The sequence below is a fragment of the Grammomys surdaster genome, unplaced genomic scaffold (assembly GCF_004785775.1).
Source record: "Grammomys surdaster isolate TR1022 unplaced genomic scaffold, NIH_TR_1.0 125956, whole genome shotgun sequence".
NCBI lineage: Eukaryota > Metazoa > Chordata > Mammalia > Rodentia > Muridae > Grammomys > Grammomys surdaster.
The window spans coordinates 2,257,804-2,274,768 of NW_021620775.1; positions in this window are offsets into that span (position 1 = coordinate 2,257,804).

A 16,965-nucleotide genomic window follows, 5' to 3' on the forward strand; every position below is an offset into this window, starting at 1 on the left:
GTATTCAACCATTAACTGAGTGTGAGCCGTACACTTCTGTAGGTATTTTTTATCAAGTTGAGGAGCCTCACTTTATTGAGGGATTTCATTGCTCTGAAGCCTGTCACCTTCTTACATTGGCCTGGTCTACCTTCTCTCTCTCTCTCTCTCTCTCTCTTCTCTCTCTCTCTCTCTCTCTCTGTCTTTGTGTGTGTGTGTGTGTGTGTGTGTGTGTGAGAGAGAGAGAGAGAGAGAGAGAGAGAGGAAGAGAGAGAGATGCAGGAGAACATCCCTTTTCCTCTAAGGAACAGAAGTGTAAGGGTGAAAATACTAACCAAAAAGAATGACTCAATAAACATTTTTAGGAGATCAGACACTATTAGCATTTAGTCTAGGCTCTGCCCCACAATTACCTTGCAACAGCCAGTTTAAGTGCTTAACTCACTATAAAAGGGGCTGTTTGCCCCCTCTTCTCTCTCTCCTTCTTGCTCTTGCTCTGTTCTCTTGCTCCTGTTCCCCCTCTCTCCCCATTCTCCTTCCCCCTCTCTTTCCATGTGCTCACGGCCGGCCTCTTCTCCCTCTCTGTCCCTCTCTGTCTCTGTCTGTCTCTGTCTCTCTATCTCTCTGTCTCTCCCTGTCTGTCTCTGTCTCTCTCTGTCTGTCTCTGTCTCTGTCTCTGTCTCTCTCTCTCTCTGCCTTTCTACTACCCTCTCAACTCCCCTCCCCATGCCATGGCTGGTCTCTGCAGGGGCACCCCCTTTCCCCATACCTGACTACACCTCCACCAAATATATTCCTTCTTTATTTTTATAAAACACAAAAGACACCCCAAGGTGTGGGGAATCTCTGAATCTTGGAATATCCCAATGAAACCTTCTAAACTTGAAACACTAAGAGCAAAAGGTCCAAATCAAACCAGAGAATGATACTCAACAACCATGGGACAGCTGTGAATGGTGTGATGTCCATACATGTTACATACCCATGTATGCATGTATGTATGCATGCATGCGTGTATGTACAATGTGAACGTCAGAAGAAGAAGAGAGAGAAGGTAGGTCCCCTCGAGCTTATGTCAGGGATACTTTCCCTTTGTTTCTGTAGTTTGAAAGTAACTTGCACAGATGTGGCATTTACTCTGTTTGAAGCAGTTTGTTCGCTGGTGTTTATCCTGCATGGTGAGCTTGTTGTGGCCTTGGTTTTGTATTTAACACTAACTTGAGGGAAATCCTCAGTCCTGACTCCTTTGCGTTATTTCTCCTGCTCCTCTCTCTGCTTGTACGGAGAGTCCTCCTCTCACGGGTCTGAGAAGGCTGCTCAGTTTTACACTTTTTAGGGTGGAATTGTGGCTTCCAGGCTTCCCATCTGCTGCTTTCAAAGCTGGAGAATATCTAGAAGTAGGCAGGCAGAAGCAGGTGGATCTGTATGAGTTCAAGGCCAGCCTGGTCTACAGAGTGAGTTCCAGGGCAGCCAGGGCTACACAGAGTAATCCTGTTTTGAAAAACAAAACAAACCCAAAACTAAAAACAAAACAAATAAACAAACAAAACTACCACCAGCATCACCATTGACAACAAACTGCCAACAAAACCAAACAAAAAAACCAAACAAAACAAAATTCAAATCCCCAAACCAAGAATATAGACTGAACTCTCTTCCTCCCTCAGACGCTTCATGGTTAGGTCTCTTGCTCTCAGTATTTCAGAAGCCACTGTAAAAGAATGTACCCCAGGATCAGGGACAACTGGGGCCTAAGCGGTGGACAAAACCAGAAAAGAAAATAAAGAAGAGATGGTTTAGGTATGAGTACTGGCTGTTCTTCCAGAGGCCCTAGGTTCAGTTCCCAGCACCCACATGATGCCTCCCAGACAACTGTGACTCCAGTCCCAGGGGATCCAGGGTCCTCTTTTGGCTTCCATAGACATCAGGCATCCATGTGATTTAAGACAACATTTGGGAAACTCAAGAGCTTTTAATATTCCCATGATTTAGTCGGAAAGATTCTCTGTGCAGCAGTAGTAATTTGGGGCTGGGATTTTTTTTTTTTTTTTTGGTTTTTTGGTTTTTTGGTTTTTTTCGAGACAGGGTTTCTCTGTGTAGCCCTGGCTGTCCTGGAACTCACTCTGTAGACTAGGCTAGCCTCGAACTCTTGAACTCAGAAATCTGTCTGCCTCTGCCTCCCAAGTGCTGGGATTAAAGGCATGTGCCACCACTACCCGGCGGGGCTGGGATGTTATGATGGAAAACTACATCTGTAACATATCCTAAGACTTGGAGGTTTGATCCCAGCATTTAGAGAGGTTGGGACAGGAGGATCAGGAGTTCAAAGTGATCTTTGGTTACACATTAAGTTCAAGACCAACCTGGGCTACATGAAACACTGTCTTAAAACACAAAACAAACAAAAAACCAAAAACCTCATCACTCTGGAGAACACACAATATTGCAGATACTGTTTTAAATTTGAGTTTGGTGTGAAAATAAACTTATTCTCCACAAGTACTGTTTAGAAATGAGGAACCAGGCTGAGCAGACCACAGTGTGTGTGTGTCATGTCACCACTGTGTTTGCCAGAGAGAAAACAGTCTTATCGTGGGGAGTCCTTGACTCCCCAGGATTATTTAACCAACACTTTGAAATGCTGCTTTCTTACTCCTTCCAGCCCCTCAGATTCCCAACACAGAGCATAAACTAAGAATTCCTTTTATCTTTGGAGGGTCAGAGAGTGGGGGGAGGGTGGGGAAAGGGGGAGTGGGGTGGCAGTTTGCCTCCAAGTCACTATTCCCATCCAGGTCCCCATCTCAAAATTCCCTTCTAGACTAAGAATGATGGTTTCTCACCAGGCAGCCTTCCCAAGAAGAGCCCCTCTGATGTTAGAAACACACAGTGTTGCTTTCCTGTAAAGGTATTCTGAGAAATCCTACTTTGGCTAACTCACCAAACAAGGAAGGATTCTCCTACCTCAAGACAAAATGAAGGAAGGACACAACCTCCGGAGGGTCCGGTGAGATTAGAGATTAGATGCTGAGCTACGCCCAAAGCCACACATCTGCAGAATGAGGAAATGACCTTGGCACCTCCTGAGGGTGCCACCTGTCTACCACTCCTTTCGGGGAGGTGGGGTAGGGTGGGGTGAGAAGAGAATGACTGATAAGCTTTAAGAGGCCACCCTCAAGGTTCTGTTGGAAGTCAAACCACCTCTCTACTCGCAGAGTGTGGGACAGGAGGAACTGTGGGGGAGGGGACTCTCTGAGAGTCACTTTAGGAGTCTTGGCAGTTTAGAATTCTCTCCTCTGAGACCTTTCAAAACACGTTTATTAGGGTTAGGATGTTATTAAACAAGGCCCAGCCAGGCTGGGTTGCTTTTGCTGTCAGTTTTAATTGTGGCTCAACTAACTGAATCTTGAAACACTCTAGAGAGAGGTAGGTACAACATCTGAAGGACCGGCACTCAGGTGTTGGAGCTATGCAGAACCTCCTACACCATAGCAAGAAATGGCTAGCACAGTGACTTCTGCTTGATGGTGCCCTTCACCCTGGGAGGTCTGAGGACAGAGTAGCAAGTACATTTACTCCTGGCTGTGGTGGTGCATGCCTTTAATCCCAGCACTTGGGAGGCAGAGGCAGGCAGATTTCTGAGTTTAAGGCCAGCCTGATCTACACAGTGAGTTCCAGGACAGCCAGGGCTACACAGAGAAACCCTGTCTCGAAAAAATAAAAAAAGAAAAAAAAGAAAAGAAAATACTACCTAGTACACAGATGCTACTAGTGGGTATACTGAACAAAAATGCAAAGCTATACCGATCTCAAAACCAAACCCCAGAGATGACAAAGAATGGACAAGCCCAAAGGAATTGGGGATATATGCCATGGATGGTATTTGCCTGTATAAAGTGGGGAGACAAAAATGACTTAGAGGGAAAACTACAGGATAAGGTATTTGATTTTAAAAAGGCATGTTAATTATGGTAGTCAAAAGGGGGCTTTTGATGGGTAGATTTCAATATCTTGACAGCTGGATTTTTGAGGTGAGCCTCAAGGGGAGGAAGTGGCCAAATAAGTAAATACACATTGATGGCTATCTTTTCAAAAGTAATCTAGCAGTTATTAACAAGGAAGAGGGAATAAGGAAAGATCAAGGACTGCCATATCAATATTTGCCATGCCGGGGCCTGCTAGATCCAGGACAGCCAGGGCTATACAGAAAAACCCTGTCTCAAAACAAAACAACAACAAAAAAACAAAAACAAACAACAACAAAACCAAGTACATTTACTGAGTGGTACAAACCATGGAAAGCAAAGCCCCTTGATGTCGTCCTGGTCTGGTCAAATAAAGATACAGTTGAGTGAAAGCATTTGGACCCTGAGCACTACAGAAGGTTGAGGAACCAGGTGTACCTCAGCTTCCTGGCAAACAGCAATATGTTTGGTAAATGTCTACCAGTGTGAAGGAGGTCTGGGTGTGTCAAAGCACACCCAGCAAAGATTTCTCTGAGTAAGTAGACCTCCCCTCAGCCCGCAAAGCAAAGATTTCTCTGAGTAAGTAGACTTCCCCTCAGCCCGCACCCCCCTCTTCTGTGGCAAAAGAGTGGGCGACCACCATTAAGACAGCTATAACCTTGATTTGGGGCTGCAATGCATGGGTGTGTGTCCCATACAGCTGTTCCTGTTGCTGCCGGATCTCAGAGGCACTACTCTTAGAACACCATGGGTCTGAAACCCATTGCACAGTATCAAAGGAGGCAGACACATCCCTCTCTGCACTGGAGCTGTGCTCTGAGGGACCTGTCACACAGAAAGCACTGGAGTCCACTGAGGTTCCACACTCTCCTCTCACAGGCTTCTAAGGCGTCTACAGAATGACCTCCCCACAGGTGATATGAGACCTCTGTTGGCAGAAGGTTCTTCTGTGCTCCGTGACCTTTCTTCTCTGGCCTGACAGTGCTGAAGATGAAGATGGACTTTGTCAGCAGAGGAAACAGCCTGAGGCAAAATTCCACTGACTCCAGAAAGCAAACTGGGTTTTCTGAGAAGTTACAAATATGGTTTGAAGATCAAGCCTTGCCTTGGCCTGCCTTTCCCTTGGCATTGTGTGCCAGCTCCCTAGGATTGCGAATGAAAGGCTGAGGATTACTATGGTCTGCCTCTGTCAACACTAGCTATGTGAACTTCGAGGAATATTTGATCTTCTGGTGTGTCTGCTTGCTCATGTGTAAAAGGGGCCAAAATACTATGGGCTGTTGAGAGAATTGTGTGACCTCATTAGAGAAGTGTCTCTGTTCTGTAATGAGTTATCACTGTTATTAAATGAGAAACATGGTTAGTTAGTTAAATATTTATAGACAACCATCAAGAGAAAGCATTCCTGGTTGGTTTCTTGGTAGCACCAGTGCCTTTAGATGTCTATGTTCTGGTCCATGCTGATGTTCAGAGTGTCTCTGAAAGCAACTTCTAGTTGACACATACACTTTGTTGAACCTTGTCTCCAGATGAGTAGACTTGTTCCTGCCTCCAGAGAAAAGCAAGAGTAGGGGGAGATGTGGAGGGAGGTACTGATTTCATCTGTGGCTTTGGACACTTTCCAGAACTTCATAGCCATAGCCGCACTTTGAATGGATGCTGGAAGAACTGTCAGCAGAGAACCCGACAGGCTGAGAGGCTGCCCGGATGTTAAAGTTAAAGGATAGAAAACGGAGACAGTTCAGCTTCGAGTTTCCACAGGGAATTTTGATCTGAGCAAACAAGGGTGAGACAGCAGCTGGGACAGCACGGTTCCTGTCACTGAAGGGCAGCCACTGGGAGGTAAGAAGGAAATGCAGACAAAGGAGAGACAGGGACCTGGGGACAGCATCTCCTCCTGGGGACACTTTGGAAATGACAGTGGAGTTTGCCAAAACTTACCACATCTGAAACAGGAAAGAGACTCCCTACTTCTAAAGGTGACATTCCAGCTGGGACCAGGAAGGTCTGAAGCCCCATCTCAAGAGCTGGGTGTGACTCACTGGGACCTCTGTTCTGTTCTTCTTTAGGAACACAGGGACACAGCATGAGGCCCTTACCAAGGGAAGTGTGATCTTTATCACACTAGCAGCAAAAATAGTACAGACTTAGAGGTAGCTCAGTTGGTAGAGTGTTCGCCTAGCATCCCGGAAGCTCTGGGTTCAATCCCTAGTATCCCACTAATCAGGCAAGATGACGATTGCTTGTAATCCCAGAAATCAGCAGGTGAGGCAGGAAGATCAGGAGTTCAAGGTCCTCCTGGAGTTTGAGAGCTCTCGGGAAACAGGAGACATATTATTTGAATAAGCTTAAGAACTGTAGACTACCTGCTATCAGAACTTGTAGATAATGTGTTAAAACGTTTGGTACCCTTTCTTTAGGGTTTAGGGGAAAAGCTGACTGATATTGTCCTGGGTATCTTTCTGCCAACTTAACACAAATCAGAGTCATCTGAGGAGAGGGATCCTCAGGTAAGAATGGCTCCCACTAGACTGGCCCATGGGCAAGCCTGTGAGACATTTTCTTGATTGATCCGATTGACATGGACATGTCCATCCTACGACTGGGTGGTGTCACCCCGGGGCCAGTAGTCCTGAGTTGTGTAAGAAAGCAGGTTGGGCAGGCCAGTGAGCAGAGTTCCTCCATGCCGCTGCCTCAGTTCCTGCTTCTAAGTTCATGCCTGGACTTCCTTAGATGCTGTGATGTGGAAGTGAAATTAACCCTTTCACCCCCAAGTTGCTTTTGGTCATAGCGTTGGTATCAGGAATCAGCTTTATGTTTGTAGGTTGCCTCCGAATCCAGCGACGACAGTGATATCACCCATAGGCGACAGAGACTGTGCATCTGTTGCCATGGCAATCACCATACATTCCCAGCATCTATCTGGCTTACCTCCCACTCTTACCTGTGAGCGGTGACGTCACAAATAAAAGGCAGATCTTCCTGATCTCCGCTCTTTTTCCCCCCCTTCATCTTCGTGGCAACCTTTTGTCCCTTTCCCCACAACAAACCTCTCTCATGTCGAACTGTATTGGCTTGGTTTGGTCTATGCGAGCCACGATTCTAACACAACACATGGTATTTTATCACAGCAATAAAAACTTAACTAAGATGAATATAACTTAAAAAATATATGTAATTGTACCTTGATCTTTCTTAATGTTTCATATTTATTCTATATAGCATAATGACATTTCATAGATGTGATGAATCCTTATATAGTATATCAAATAGATTCATTATTGGTGAATTATTCTTTTACATGAAGATATTTTGAAGAGTCCATTTTTTTGCTAATATAAATAATACCACAATGAATGTTTTTTAAATGACTTATTGGACTGTAGCTTATATGTTACAAAATCGACTCATTAAAAGTGTATAGTGTGGGTCTGGGAGACAGTTCAGGTGTTAGAGAGCAGGCTAGCCTTGCAAGTGTGCAGACCTGGGTTCAATCCCTAGAACTCACATTAAGAAGCAGGCTGTAGTAAGCATCCCTGCAATCCCAGCTCTGGGAAGCTGAAGACAGGCTGACCGCTGGACCTCATTCACTAACCACCTTACGCTACCTGTCAATCCCGAGGGCAGTAAGAGACCCTGTCTCAAAAAAGCAACATAAGTGACTTCTGTGGAGTGAAATCTCAGCTTGTGCAGATACATACATGTTCCTTACACATACATACGCCTCCACACATCAGCGTGCAAGGGTAAAGTTTTCAGCATAGCAATAGTTGGACAACCATCAGCACTAGTTAGTTCTAGAGCATTTTTATCAGGCAGCAGAGGAATCACTTCTAAATTCCTTTCAAGACATATGCAAGATAAATATAAGGTGAATAGCTGTCATGCTGTATTGTTTAGGGACTACGGCAAAGAAAAAGCTTGTACATGTTCATTACAGATATAACACACACACACACACACATGCGGGCGTGCACACATGAGTTGTTGTTTTTTTCCTCAATCCATAATTGATTGACTCCCCAGATGAGGAAACTGACTATGAAATGGTGACTAGTGTATCACTGTATAGATGTATCACACCGTTAAGGTGGTACAGGAGGGGGTGGGGTGGGGCTGGATACAGAGTTTCAGGCAGTCAGTGACTCAAACCTCAAAAGCAAGGATTCATAGTAGGCTGCTGATCAACCATTCTCCTTCTAGATTCAGGCCTTCAGTGAAGCTGCAGCTGGAACCAAGCAAAAACAATCCCAGCTAAACAAAAATGGATGGGAATGAAGGGGGTGGGAAACAGGCTGCCACTCAGAGCAAAGACGTTGACTGGAGCCAGCTATGACAGCTGGGTGGCTTAGCCGAATGGCTTCTGGCTGAGTAGCAATGGCTGGTGTGAGGGTGATTCTAGCATCACCTTAGCAACTAGAAACGGATGGGCTCTCTGACAGCTGGGTACCAGCTCACTACCATCACAGTGGTGGAAGTGGGACCTGCGACTGGATGGGGGAACTTCTGGCCAGCTCAGAATTTCTCCCCCTCCCTTCTATATCTGACAGTTCTTTCCCATCCCTGATTAGTCCCATTTTGCAGCTTACTGGCACGCACATGCATCCAGCCAATCAGAGCCCACCTGGCTCTATATAATTGGCTGATTGAGGAGACATACAGAAGAAAAGAGGGACTACCCGGACCTTATCCAGATTCCAGTTCCCAGACCTGGAGATTTTCCGTGGCCAAGCATTGGGCCTCAGGCATGGGACGGGCTTGGGTTTCCACTGTTCCAGCTTCTGGGCGCTGTAGCTGCTGCCGGGGATGGGGTAAGGGAAGGGGGGTGGGGCACAGTTGTTATTCTCAGACACTTGGGCTGCAGATGGGAATTGGTTTCTGCAGCTTGGAGAACACCAGCTGTTCACTGATCTCAGTCCCAAAGGCCCCTGCCTCCAACCCAAGACAGAGGACCCCCTTCGGCTGCTCACATCAATGACCTGCTTCCTGAAGGAATACTTTGTGAGGAACTGCTCTCAGTTGACATCTGGAAGTCCTCCAAGAACTTTTGAGCTATAACACTTGGCAACAGCCTCTCAGCTGGCACCCCAAAGCCTGCTCAGAGTATACTGTGGTATTGCTGGTACTGCCATCCACGGCCTCGGGGTTCTGCTTTCCTATTGGAGGTTTTACTTTCTTATTTGCTCTCCAGTGGTAAATGAAGTCCCCCCTGATTCGACTTTACCACTTGCCTACTTCACTCCTGAGGAAGAATGGCAAGGTACGGACTTGAGGCAGAAAACGACCGTCTCACCTTTTAAATCAGCTCATCATTTGGTGGACATCTTTTGGCTGCTATAAATAATGATGCTGGGAACAGTAATGGACAAGTTTTTCAAGGATGTATCTTCTTTCTTTCTTTCCTTCCTTCCTTCCTTCCTTCCTTCCTTCCTTCCTGCCTCCCTTCCTCCCTCCTTTCCTCCTTCCCTCCCTGTCTCCCTTCCTCCCTCCTTTCCTCCTTCCCTCCCTGTCTCCCTTCCTTCCTCCTTCCTCCTCCTCCTTTTTAAATTCTTCTTTCCTATTACACCCTGACTGCAGTTTCCCCTCCCCCAGTCTTCTCACCCCCCCCTCCTCTCCTCCAGACACCCCCCCCCCCCATTCCTGGGAGCAGGCCTCCCAGGGACATCAACCAAACGTGGCATAACAAGCTACAAAAAGAACAGGTGGATACCATCACATCAAGGCTGAATGAGGCAGCCCAGTAGGGAAGAAAGGATTTCTCAGGCAGAAAAAAAACCCCGCCCCCTGTTCCCACTGTCAGGAATCCCACAAGAACACCAATTAACTCAACCATAACATATACGAAGAGAACCTGTCAGACCTTTACTGGCTCCGCGATTTCTGTTAGCCCCCACAAGTCCAGTTGATTCTGTAGGCCTTGTTCTTGTGCTCTGTCCCTCACCCCTCTGGCTCCTCCAAATATTCCTCCCACTCCTCCTTATGACTCCCCAGTTCCGCCTACTATTTGGCTGTGGGACTCTGTATCTGCTCCCATCAGCTGCTGGATGAAGTATCACTGGTCTTCCTGACGATGTTTAGACTAGCTCTGGTCCCATCACATTGTGCAAGCATGATAAACTGTAAGTCGAAGGTTTTGTGGCTGGGTTGGTGTCCCAACTCTCCACTTGAGCCTCCTTCTCCTTTTCATCCTCCCCTTCCTCTCCTCCTTCTCCTCCTTCTTCCTCCTTCTTTCTCCTTCCTCTTCCTCCTCTTCCTTTTCCTTCTTCCTCCTCCTTCTTTTTCCTCCTCCCTCCTCCTCTTCTTCCTCCTGTTAAGCCTCTTTCTTGCCAATAGATGACATTACCTGGGCCTCAGGGGAAACACTTTACACCAGCTGTGGTATCTGACAGACATTGTCAGTCAGGGAGAGGACTGAGCTGCAGAGGAAAATCGTTGCAAAGGGGTGGAAGGTGGCTGTAGAAATGTCCACAGAGAACATCTCTTTTCTGCTTCCAAGACCATAGAAATGTCTAGTCCTTCCTTGTGTCCAAAGAGACAAAGAGGAAGTCAGGGTTTCTCAGCTACCTGGAGCTAAGTGAGAGGCAAGAGGCAGAGGGAGTTCTTAGTGGAATCACATGGGAACAAAGGTTTGAACTCAAGAACCAGTCAGCCAAGAATCACCTGCAGTCACAGGATGGCATAAGGCAGCTGGCTGTTAAGATCTTTTTAAGACGCTCTCCATTGCTGGTTCTTTGGAAGACACTAATGAGTCTTTTTCATAGGGAAAGCCCCCTTCTTGAGCTTGGAGAACACCAGCTGTTCATTGCTCTCAATCTCCAAGGATCCCGTTCCCCTTGAACTCAGTCTCTAGGTCCAGATACTTCTCCTTCCTGGCATTTGCCAGAGCAAGGAAGCTGCTCCATCATTGGGCTCCACTGCCTGGTTCTACCTCTCCTGGATGGGGGCACTGTGGACACCTGCTCTGGCTTCCTAGTTAGCTCTGCCAACTCTGCTACAGGGATGTTCCTGTGTGCTTGCCTGACTCCTGCATTCCTCCCTCCCTCCCTTCTCTCTACCTCCCCCACCCTCTTTTTCCTCCCTCCCTCTCTCCCTCCCTTCCTTCCTTCCTTCCTTTCTTTCTTTTTTCTTTTTCTCTCCCCTTCCTTCCCCCTTCTTCTTCTTCCTCCTCTTCCTCCTCCTCCTCTTCTTCTTCTTCTTTCTCCTCTTCCCCCTCCTCCTCCTCCTCCTCCTTCTCTTTTTCCTCTTCCTTCTCTTCTTCCTCTCTCTCTCTCACCCCCCTCTCATATCTCATATATTCCAGGTTGGCCTTGAACTCACTATGTAGCTAAAGATGACTTTGCACTTTTGATTTTCCTGCTTCATCTTCTGGATCCTGGGTGTGTACCATCTGTCATGCCTCCTTTGTAAGTGCTGCGGATTAGACTCAGGGCTTCAAAAATGATAGTGCAAGCACTCTACCCCAATAGATGTACATCCCCAGTCCCTTATTGTCCTGATAGCATTCCTTAACACAGAGAAGTTTTAAAATTGATTAAGTCCAACTTACTTCATTCTTACCTTTGATTGTGAGTGCTTCTGACATAATATTGGAGAACTGTTAGACCAACCTCACTAAGTCCACACCTTGGTTTTCTTTTAAAAGGTTTACAGTTTGGGATGTTACAGTTAGATCTCAACATTTGTATCCCAAGATACTAGTAACCATATCCCAAGGAAAACCTATGACTGTTTCCTAGAAAAGAAGTACCAACTGAAATGCCAGCAACATTTCGACATCTCTGGATACATAGTATCAACTTGTTCTCCAAAGTAAATGTACCAATTTTCATGCCTTCTAGAAAGTATGGGAGGTGTGTGGTTTCATTGCACACTGAGAAGCTTGTATACAGCTTCTGTTAATCTTGGTAGACCGGACAGCATCCAATTCTCACTGTTCTTCATCCCATGACACTATTCTTTTTTCTAACTAACATTATTTCTAAGTATTAAGATAATCAGCAATGGGCAGAATCTTTTTATGTTGCTAAACTGAAGAAATGAATACAAATTGAGATACCATGGGAAGATTTATCTCATCAGTGGGAATAAGACATCATGGATGACCTTGGAGCACAGTGCTGTGGAGGACAGGGAGGACAGGAAGAAAAAGGAGACACAACAGTGAATGAGTTGGCCCCACATGTTCAGGGTTCATCCCTAGTTCAGGAAAAATGTGTGCTTGTAAGATACAATCTTGCAGTTGCAGAAAGTCCTGAATAGTCTGATGGTAGACAAGATGCCATCCGTGCAGTAACCATGAACATCAGCTTGGTGGTAAAAATGTCTGGCGTGAAGTCACTAGTTACTGATTATCCGTCTACTAGTTACTGATTATCTACTATTAGTTACTGATTATCCGTCATGCACTTGGTGTTGATTTAGAGGTGTGGTAATTAGCTAGGTAATTAGCTAGGTATTTACATTGTGCTTGAGAAGATACAAACACAAACAACTCAACTGTTGAGTGACCTTTCCTGGGGAGATGAGAGTGAATGTCTACTCACCCAGATAGGGTGCCAATGAAAGACCCAATAAATGATCTCATAGAAGTCTAATTTAGTAATAAACCATGATTTATCAAGGTGAATCACAGAAGTGTAGATAAAGAGGTGCAACTTTGTGGCTGAAAAGCCTACCCACAGTGAACAACCCTCCAACAAAGTTTCATACTTGAATTATCCAGTGCTGTAGTGTGGGCCATGGGCCCTGAGACAACAGTACTATCCAAAGGGACAAAACAGAGTCCCTGATGGTTTGGCCACATTCATAGACCTGTCCCTCCCAGTTGCTGGCATTTGCTCATTGGAAGCTCATGTGCATTGGGCAGTATGCCCAGGGTTTGCTAGATTGTGTTGAATGTCCACATGCCACTGTCCTCCAGGACTCGGTGGAACATTTCCCAAGATGGCAGGTAGGAAGCTGAGTGCAGCTTGTCAGCCAAGTCTTCGAAGCCTTTTGGTGTTGGTATTTTCTGCTGAGCTTACTGACTTAGGACATGTGTGGGTGTTGGGATGGGCTCATCTGCTGAGAGGAGAGTGACAGTGAGCAGCCAAGAGCTTCACCTCAGCTGCCCATGTCCTGAGGAAGGAGGCATCAGCCAAATGGAAGCCTAGACCATCACCTGGGCAGTACAGCTGACCACTCCCTGGCCACCTCATTTACCTCAGAGTAGTCTTTGAACTTTCCTTCCTCTCTTGAGTCGGGCTTCATTCCCATTTGTTTAGTTCCCAATGGTCTAGACAAATCCTATCTCCCTCTTACCAAGTTTTAAATTTTCACTCATCAGCACACTGATAGAGGAATTTTCCCCCTAGAGGTCAAATTAAACCCTGCTTTGCAAAATTGGACTTTCACTGATGTATCAAACTTTAATGCTCATGAGATGTTCATTGAAATAGAGATTACAGCTCACCCATTCATCCTGAGTGCAAGATTTTCCACTTTTAACAAGCTTCCTGGCAATGCCAATGCTGCTGGTCCTCAGGTAACACTTTGGGGTGCACAATTATCAAGTGCCTATGAGACACACACAATTGATCTGAAGCCTATAAATCACAGAGCCATTCCTGGCTTGTGTATGCACACTGAGCACATCAAATGGCCCTGACAGGAGCTTTCAGCAGCCATAGCTGGTTTCTCATCCTTGGGAGCTGAGCCCCAATCCCAGTGCACTCCCAGCCACAGCTCTGCTCCTACCTCTGCTTAAGTACATCTTGCTCTGGCCCCATGAGCCATGTCTGCTGGGAAGCCTGGGCTGGTTGGAGAATCCTCCTTCTGTTTCTGATGCATGGCAGCTTAGCCACACCCCCAGCACACCTGACTTCAGCTTTGTTTGGAGAGAAACCCAGAATGTGCTACAACCAGGCACACACACACACACACACACACACACACACACACACACGCCATTGAGAGGTCGCTTCCTCTGATGCCACAAAATTTAAGTCTTTCAGGTGAGCTGAGAATTGGGCTTCCTGTTTTGGTCTGAAGTTTGCTTCCAAGAGAGGACCTGGGCTTCAGAGAAAGGAATGTAAATTAGGAAGAGGTCCTAGGTCCTGATTAGGGAGACCTTAGGTCTTTGATGAATCTAACACAATGAGTCTGGTTTCCTTCTTAATCACAGTGGACCATATTTTTTTTAAAAAAAAAAAGATCCCCTTTGAATGCTAAACCCCCTTGACTACTGGCAGTCTCTCAAGGGTTGACCTAATGCTGCAGTCCACGGTGAGGCCAACCTCAGTGTACTCAGGGACACAGTGTTCTATACAGCACTGTGATGGCTTGAATGGGAATGTCTCCCAAAGGCTCATTTACTTGAACGTTTGGTCTCAGTGGCCTGCAGATGAGGATGTGGCCCCCAGCTACTGCTCCCGTGCTACGCTTCCCACCATGCTTCCCGCCCTGATGATAATGAACTGACATTCTGAAACTGTAGCAAGCCCCCAATTAAATCCTTTCTTTTACAAGAGTTGCCTTGGTTATGGTGTCTCTTCACAATAATAGAACAGTGACTAAGACAGAAGTTGGTACCAGGAGTAGGGTCTTGCCCTGAGGCCTTTACTCCCTTTGTCTCAGTTAGCATCAGGCTTTGCTTTAAACTTTTTGCCTCCTTGGGCCCTGGGATAAGCTCGATGACAATTCCTGGTGACCCCTTTCCTCCTCAAACTGTATGTTTTGTTTTTCTCTTTGTCGAACTTGCTTTTCTTCATTATAGATCTGTGTAAGACTGATTACTAATAACCACATGACACTCAAGACTAGCCTGTCTTGAAATCTCTTCTGCCAGCATATTTAATCCAAAACTCTTCACTTCAGCCTCAGGCAGACTTTTAGGACAAGAGCATTCTTTGACAGAATATCACAAAAATGGTCTTAAAAAACCTTTTTATTGGTTCTGTGTGAATTTCATACCATACACTCTAATCCCACTCATCACCCCTCCCCCAGTATCTGCCCTCCACCCTCGCAATCTCTCACCCAATACAGAAAAATAAAAGAAATATCATTGTATAAGCTGTGATGTGTAACGGTGTGTCCCACAGAATACCCTTCTGTTCACACCTCTGCTCACAAATGTTGACCATCACAGGTCGGCTTGGTGAAGGCCTCACTAAGGTAGTGGTATCTGAGCCAAGAGTCAAAGCTTCTGTGTAAAGGGGATAGGAAATTCTGAAGAGCTAGCCAATTTGAGGATTTTAGGAATGAAGAGACCTGTGTGTGTGCAAGGAGGTGAGCGAGTGGATGACTTGTAGGGAGGAGATGGGAAAGCCCACGCTGTGTGGTGTGTAAATCCTGAAAGCCCATGCTGTGTGGTGTGTAAATCCTGAAGAGATGTTGGCTTTCATTCTAAGTATGGAAAAGTGCTGGAGTGACATCAAGAAGACTGTGGGAGGAATCAGGAAGGCCATCTATTTGTGTTTGCTGGGGGTGGGGTAGCTGTAAGGCCAAGCTAAGGGACTGTAACAATGATGACCATAGGCTGGATGTACTTTGATAGCGGAACTTGTAGAACCTGTTAGTGGACTGACTGTAACATGCAAGACTAAAAAATGAATCAAATATTATTCCTGGATTCTGGGCTAAGCAAGCAGGTATATACTGGTGTTGTTTATCAAACTAGGAAATGTTTGCTGGAACAAGGAATAAAATGTTAGAAATGGCTAGAGTTCTCTTTGGACCTTACTCCTGAGGCGAACCCAGGTTTAGTTCTTTTAGACTGCTGTAAGGAAACAGAGGTCTGGGTGGTTTAAAAACAACAGAGCTTTCTCACCGTTCTGGGGACAGGGAGACCAGCTATAGACTCAGTATTTGTCCAGATCCACTGCCTTGAAGACAGGCTTCTGGGTCCAGCTTCATGTGTCTGAAGGACGGAGGGCGCTTTCTTAAGCATCCTTTATTAAACAAACAAACAAACAAACAAACAAACAACAAAAAGGCACCAATGTAATTAATGGAATCTCAACCATCGCAGCTATTTCCCCAAAGCCCTATCTTTGATGGTTAGCGTATTAGCCAGGGGTCTCTAGAGGAATGGAACTTATAGAATCTGTCTGTCTGTCTGTCTGTCTGTTTATCTAGGAGCTTTATTAGAGCAGCTTACATGCTGTAGTCCAGATGCTCCAGGATGGCTGTCTACCTATGGAAGGTCCAAGACTCTAGTAGTCTTTTACTTCATGAGATTGGATGTCTCAACTATCCCTCAGTGTACTCGGAAATCTCAAAGAAGTGGGCTCTAATACCAGTGAAGGAATGGACTTGCCAATGGAAGAGAACAAGCAGGCAAGAGAAAGTGAGCTTTTTTCTTCCACGTCCTTTCGAGAGGCTGCCAGCAGAAGGTGGGACCCAGATTAAAGGTGGATCTTCCCACCTCAGAAGACCTGGATTAAAGGTATATCTTCCCATCTCAAAGATTCAGATCAGAAGTGACTCTTCCCACTATAAATGATTTAATTAAGAAAAAAAAAATCCCCACAGATGTGCCCAGCCATTTGGGTTTTAGTTAATTCCAAATGTAGGCAAGTTGACAACAGAGAACAGCCATCACGGTTAGCATTATAACATTCAAATCAGAGCAGAACAGCAGTATTCAAGTCCTTGCATGTCCTGGCCAGCACTGGGTTTCCCTGCTGTTTCCACTACTTATCCATCAAAACTGTATTTCCCGAGAACTGCTATACACAGTGCTCAGGGAGAATAGCACAGGACAAAGCCGACACATAAAGGACACTGTCTGCAGCTATGTCCTAAGTCAGAACCAGAAGCTCTGCTGAGGCTCTCCTATGTGTTGGACACATGCACAATAGCCCAGGCACACCCCCAACACTGCAGTGTTTCAGCTTAACTGAATAGTGGAGGTGGAGAACTGAGAACCATAAATTCATTCAAGATGGACTTTGTGGATGCCTGCATAGTCCAGGCACTGTGCTAAATGCTCTCTCTCTCTCTCTCTCTCTCTCTCTCTCTCTCTCTCTCTCTCTCTCTCTCT